Here is a 7,276-nt window from a genome sequence, read left to right as displayed (position 1 = left end):
TAATACATATGCAGAAGTATGTGTTTTAGGCACCTATAAAGTACTTTTCATGTAATGTTTAGACATACTTTTTAGGTGCCTTAATAATCTTTTACTATTTTTGTTAAAATTGCAAAGAATAAAAAAATTCTAATCATGATGTAATGTTTAATAAACTACCCAATCCATTTTCAGATGTGATTTAAGATCTATAATCAAAAACTGCATTAGCTCCAGTTCACACTCCAGACCAGATGGTGGCGGTATTGCACACTTTCATTTATTTAAAAAACGCCACAAAGAGAAGAAAAAACTTGAACGCAGGGAAGATAAGCTGTTCAAATTCGCCATTTTTACTCACATAATATTGCCTTAATAGTAGAGAGGGCCTTGACAATAGTTACTAATTTTGGTAAATTCAAGCTGATGACGTCCTAGTCCAAGTTAGACGACAACACAACGGGACAACAACCAATGGAAATGAAATGTGTGTCACAAAAGGAGCCCAGAGGGACGAAGGCTGCTAAGTGTTGCTAGCTGGTGGTAAGTTTGCTTATTAATTATCTTTGTTTAATTATAAACAGTACAGTAAAGATATAAACAAACTTACATTGGTTTCAGAAATAATTATTTTATCAATTTTATTGTGCCTTATGATTTTAACAATTATAACAATCATTCATGTTATAACTGCATGGAGACTGTTGCGACTTAATATTCTTTTCTTCATAAACTTAACCTGGTTTTAATTAAGCTCCATATGACAAAGAGACTTTGATATTGCGAGGTTGTTGTTTTAAGGGACCAGAAGCTTTGGAGCGCCTAGCGCAGCTGATCCGCTTCTGCGGAGTTTTTCTCCCGCTGAGGGAAGTGATGCGGGATCAGGAAACGATCAGAGTTGTGTCGTCTTCTAATCACGTCATTTCGTGAATTGTTACCTGAATTCAAAAACGTTCTAACAGAGAAATAATAAATGTTTCGTTTAATGATTACAAATTGGAAATAAAATGATTTTTTTCTTTGACGGACAACGAAAAAACTCTAGCGCAACCTCTGATCCAAACTACGAACATCGTCGGCCCCTCTTCGGTTTTTTCTCTTTTTTGGGCTTCTAATGAATGTAAAGATCGTTTTTTTCAATAAATAACTTATTGGTGTTTTACCATCACCACCAGGTATGAAGTGCTTTAGCCTTTGAGTTGCACCACAGCGCAGCACAACTGAAACATCCAGGAGAACAATTTCAGCTTGTTTTTATGAGTATAAAGGAGGCTGGTATCGCGCCTGATCTAAATCTATTTATTTATGTCATCACATGGACCTATATAAAGTTTTATACATTTTCTTTTCATATATTTATTATTGTTTTTCTTCTTTAGATATTAGGTTGACTTAGAATGATTCCAAATAATGTACAGGAATAACCTGGTGCTGTTACATGTCAATCATCAGGGGGGGCCACTAGGGGGACCAATCAGATGATAGGGGGGGCACTGGCCCCTCCTCTGGCTCCGCCACTGGTCCAGGGTGACCCCGCCTCTCGCCCGGAACGTTAGCTGGAGAGGCACCAGCAACCCTCCTGACCCCACTGAGGGACAAGGGTGTAAAGAAAATGGATGGATGGACGGACTTTGAGTGGCATCTCATTCAGGTTAGTTGTCCTTTTCTTTTCTTTGAAATATTTCTGTTTCCATATTATTCAGGATCTAAATTGTATTGTCTTTTCTTTTTCCATGTTGGACGGTGCCTTCATCTGCATTTAATAAAGTAAGTGCCACTTGGACTCTTGAAAACCATTAATAGTTCACATTTTAAAACCCTGTTAATACTAGAACTCCACATTATTTCAGCCATGTTGAATTTTAGATTTTGGAAGTCCTTTTTCATTGATTTGCTTAGTGATACCCAAAGTATGGATATTTCTTTAAGAACTGTGTTTTTATGTTCATAAGATTGTAGAAATTAATGAGTTAAACCCAATGTCGCTGTAAACTGAAAGTCTTCAATATTTAGTCCTGTGTTAGTGAAACTATATATTGACTTTCAGCCTTTTCATCACCAATACCAGATATCTCGCCAACAAGCTAGATGAGCTGAGGTATGCATTGCCTCCTGCAGGTTAAATAGCTGCATTATGATCATCACTGAGACATCCCAGGTGAAAAATTAGTGTACTATGTTAACATACTTGAGTATATTTCAAGCATACTTTGAATTAGTATACTTAAAGTGTGACTTTTTGACATACTAATTTAGCGCTTAGTGTATTTAAGTAGTATCTAAGTAGTATTTAAGCACTTTTTAAAGTGTACTAAGCATATTTCAACATACTTTTTTGGGACAAACGTAGTTTAAGTGTACTTTAAGTGTACTGTTTTTAATGTACTAAAAATGTGCTTGATTAGTATATTCTGAGTGTACTATTTTAGTGATTGAATTAGATTTAACATATACTTAGAATGTATTTTAAGTATAATGGAAAAACATTTAATACATTAGTAATGTGATTACAGTATGCTACAAATACACTTTTGGTTTATTATAATTGCTAATGAAATTCACTTTTTAGTTACATAATGTCTTATTATTCTGCTTTGAGACTTTCTGCATTACATGTTTCATACACACATCAGTAGTGCCAACACATCAGGCTACAAAACACGGAAGGATCAATTACAACACACTTTACAGGTGAAACTAATTACATTGTGTATTCAATATATTACCATTTTGGTAACACTTTATTTGATGGGGTGTGCATAAGACTGACATGACACTGTCATAAACATGACATAACACCTTTCATCCAACTTTTAAAGCAAATTCTCATTAAAAATGTCATTTACTGAATGACGCTTCATGACACTGTGAGTATGTTCCTAACAGGTATTATGTCATGTTTATGACAGTATCATATCAGTCTTGCCCTAACCCTAACCCCATCAAATAAAGTCTTACCCACATTTTTTCAAGAGCCAATATACTATAACAGAATTGTACAAATTGTCAATACATTTAAAGTTTACAGACAACATGCTTATGAAAATCAGAACAATAAAACAATAGGTACTCTTTAGAGGAAATATGAAAATTTTTTCACCAAGGACAGAGTATTGTTTTAATACAATGTCACAGTATTTCAATATTACCCTAGTAATAATTCTCCTTCCTAAGAACAGTGATGATCAACGACAGAACATTCCCATTCACTGGACCACTGCACTTTTCAGAAATCTACAAAAAAGAACAATAGAGTAATTAAACAGAGAAAGCATTTGTATTTTAAAGAGTACAGAAAAATGGCAACAAAAAAATGAGACTCGCTATGTATGTGACATCATCAGAACTGATGATGATTGGGATCAGATGCCTGGAGTGAAAAACATTTCTGGGTTTCTTCTTTGCCTGTTTATGTTAGAAGTAGAAAAAAATAGTCAGCAATGTCATAGAATCAGTTGATGTTGGCATCAACTATGAAGCTGTTTTAAGTGTGGACTTAAGGAGACAAACCACCTTAAAATCTTTCCATCCATGATCTGAACACACTGATCCGTGCAGGGTTGTGAGGGAGGCTGGTGGTGCCCGTCTCCAGCAGCCATCAGATGAGAGGCAGGGTTCACCCTGGTCAGGTCACCAGTCCATCACAGGGCCCTGAAAGCCCTGTGATGGACTTTCACAGGTATGAAAAGAGAAATGTTAGATTAACAAGGGGAAAAATTCTGTCCAGTTATTTTTTAAATCAAATCATGTTTATTAAGCACTTGGTGTTGGTAACACACCAGTTTTTGCTGTTGAAAATGTAGCTAGCTGGTCAGTAAAAAAAAATACTTACACCATGAAGACAATGTGGAGGTTCATCCTCAGAGCTGGTTGCTGATCTGGTGGAGCCAGAGCTTCTTCTGAGACAGAAAGTCTTTAGGTTTCCTAACACCTGATTTCTCTGGCTTCCTCTTTCATCTTCATTTGCTTAGACTGCAAAAATATGTTGAAGATAAAATCATTGATGAACGAGTTAAAGCGTCCAGATCAGTGGTGATTCTCTGACAGATATTGTTCTTAGTATGATTAATAATGAGCTCCACGATGTTCTCTGTGCGTAAAGTTGAAACTGTCTGCGCACCAAGTGTCAGCTGTGCTTGATCACATTCTTGACAGAAACCAGCGAACTGCTCTCTGTTCTTATCAAGACGAGGCTGAGGAGGGAATCTGACATATTAACTCAGTTAAGTTTTTACTGGTTTTGTTTTTAAAACACCATTAACATAAGCAGTGTAACTATATATTGTATATTTGGCGTTTGTCATCTCATGTGTGATTAATTGGAGTAACGGTGGAGCATTTACGCGCATTTATTGTCCAGCGCTCTGCGCTTGTTTCTGCTTAACGGATCTGCACTTTAATTTCTTTCCTCTCTCAACAGTCAGCTGTTATTCCTCTACTTAAACTACAATAAGTAGATCATATTCTCTTTAGGTTTTCTCTGTGTGCTGCAAACTCATTAACTGTAAACTCATTAGAAGCCCGAACACCATCAGGCAAATAATTCTGGTCCGACCCGAAATATTGTTACCTGTCAAATTACCTGTCCAAGCAGAGCTTCCTAACCAAGGTGTCCATAACTCTTCAACACGCTGTCAGCTCCCGGTCAGAAAGAGCATTTAGTTCAGTGTCCATGAGATGATATTCAGAAAGGATCTTTTATTTGATTGATTTTAGTTTCCTCTGTGATGAACTCTTAGCGTAAAGTCTATCATGTCTCCATGTGCGCCAGTCAAAGGTGTTAATTATAACATGTCAAATGACAGAAGGGCTTAAAAAATAACCAAATATTCAGTTTGGTTATTTTTTTAAATTAGATAGATAGATAGATAGATAGATAGATAGATAGATAGATAGATAGATAGATAGATAGATAGATAGATAGATAGATAGATGTACACACACACATTTTAAATTTTGTCCCCCCAGAGTAGTCTTGGCCCCCCCCAACTTTAAAGGTCCAGCTCCGCCACTGCCCTGGACAGGTCGCCAGTCTGTCGCAGGACAACACAGAGACACACAGGACAAACAACCATGCACACACACACACACTCAGGGGCAATTTGGAGAGGCCAATTAACCTGACAGTCATGTTTTTGGACTGTGGGAGGAAACCGGAGTACCCGGAGAAAACCCACACATGCACAGGGAGAACATGCAAACTCCATGCAGAAAGACCCGGGGCCAGGAATTGAACCCAGAACCTTCTTGCTGCAAGGCAACAGCTCTACCAACTGCGCCACTGTGCAGCCGCCCCCACTCAAAGTCCATCAGGTTTTTGATGAGGGTGGAAACCTGAACATTGACTGTCACTTTTTCTTTTGAATGGTCTTTCCTGTCTTTTTGGATACCATCTTCCCATGACCGGCTTTTGTGCCCCTTTCTGGGTTAATCCCAATGAAGCGACTAAAAACAAAATCAAAATGGGAAAATTCCTGAGAATATAAATAGTGTGGCATTCTGAATACAGCTGGTACAATATATAAATAAAGCTGTTTTTAATTATGTAAAGAGAAAACATAACCACCTTCGTCAAATGTTAGAAGGTAGAAGATGTGGAAGATGGACAACGCTGTCCTGTCTGGAATGCTGGCTGGACCCTCTCAAAGACAATATGGCCTTCAATGCTGACCATGCAGAAAACTGCTTGCCACAGGTACTGTAATAAACCAAGTCCTTAATTGGAAGAACATAAAACAAATCCTCATTGATACAGTATGTATTTAGACGATCATCATAATAAAGAGTGTCCACTCTGCCAGTTAAAGTAAAAGCAAGGATTTTAACTCATCAATTGTCATGCAAGTCACATCAATGTTGAAAACTGTAGGCTGGATTAATATACAGAAGTTGTAGATGAATTCATGGTACTTTGCACTAAAAGTGAAGTGTTCATTAAAAACTACCTTGGATGATCTTTTGATCACTGATGGTGAAGTGTCTTTGGTGCTGCTCTTGTTTTCACCAACATGCAGGAGGAAGGGCTGTCCTGGTTGCACGGCAGTGAGGAAGGCTTCAACACTGGCTTGCATCTTTGATATAATGATAAGACAAATAATAAAAATTATTAAATATATTTAGCAGCACAGCTACATTCAGATAGCAAACAAAGCCAATGAGAAAGTGCTTCTACAAAGAAATAGGATCATTAGAATAACCACATACCTGCACATATCTGAAAACATGGTCCACAGTTTGACATGAGCCGTTTTGGATTCTTCTTGTGGCCTTTGGATGTAGGACGAACCACATGAACCAACAGAAGAATGCCTGGTTTTCCCAGCCTGGAAGAACAATAGGATAAATAGCAGAAAGATTAGGATAATAAATAAACATTTTGAAGAGAAGTGAGCAAAACTAACCAGACCCACCAAAATACTTTGTCCACCCAGTTTACCCTGGAGAGCATTTTTACCACCTACAACATAAAGCATAAAAATGTCAGAAATAATTACCATGAACACAACTCAGACATTAGGCATAATAAAAATGTGTCAGCTTATAGAAACATTCTGGACAGCATTTCTTCTGCCAACCTGTCCGAAAAAATGTGTTGAAGTCATCATAACAGGCTTCAGCACCAACATGACATGCTAATGAAGAAGAAAAAAAGAGTCAGCCAATATATTATTTATTATCATTGTTATTTATAAAGACAAAAACATTTTGGCTTAGCTTTGATCGCATAGATCAAACCACCGGTCCAGCACAGCCAGTCGCCTCATTATGTTATCTATAGCTAAAAACTTCAAGAAAACGACTCCGCAGCTAAATACTGTTAACTCAAACGGCCTTTCTGACAGTTTTAATGTTCGTTTAACCACCGACACCCCGTGCTACACCTGCTTGGCTAGCTTTAGCTGCTAACAAAAATAATAAACCAAGGGTGCTCACGTCCAGTCCTCGAGATCTACCGTCCTGCAACTTTTCGATGAATCTTTACTCCAACAGACCAGGATCAGCTCTGAACAGACCTGCTAACCAGCCTTTCATTTGATTCAGGTGTGTTAATTGGAGCAGGGAAGCATCTCTTTTATTGTTAACTCTTTGGTGCAGAAAACTGATTGAAAATGGATTTATTTACTGCATGTTGATGTCTGTTAAGGCTCAGATGGAACGACACTGAAAGCAGCTCTTTAAACCATTCAGACACGAACACAACAGACACAATCAGATGACTTATTACCCCGCAATAATAACTCAATAGTCCATGGAAAAACCGCACATAAACTTGTATTAAAGCAGAAATTACGGCGGC

The 7,276-nt window shown here is 37.6% G+C and overlaps 1 long non-coding RNA gene across 1 annotated transcript; it reads right to left on the bottom strand.

The window, feature by feature from the left end:
- Window positions 1–5,063: 5,063 nt before the first annotated feature.
- Window positions 5,064–6,623, bottom strand: LOC103478791 (uncharacterized). The gene is made up of 5 exons (XR_001777414.2): window positions 6,390–6,623; window positions 6,184–6,302; window positions 5,925–6,050; window positions 5,546–5,694; window positions 5,064–5,424 (listed from the first exon to the last, which is right to left on the bottom strand). It is a non-coding gene; the product is annotated as an uncharacterized LOC103478791 (long non-coding RNA).
- Between the last annotated feature and the right edge of the window lie 653 nt (window positions 6,624–7,276).

This window comes from Poecilia reticulata, chromosome 16 (genome assembly GCF_904066995.2).
Source record: "Poecilia reticulata chromosome 16, P_reticulata-male-v2, whole genome shotgun sequence".
NCBI classification, from domain to species: Eukaryota; Metazoa; Chordata; class Actinopteri; order Cyprinodontiformes; family Poeciliidae; genus Poecilia; species Poecilia reticulata.
Note: the sequence above shows the minus strand (reverse complement) of the source record. Positions and strands in the feature narration are given on the sequence as shown.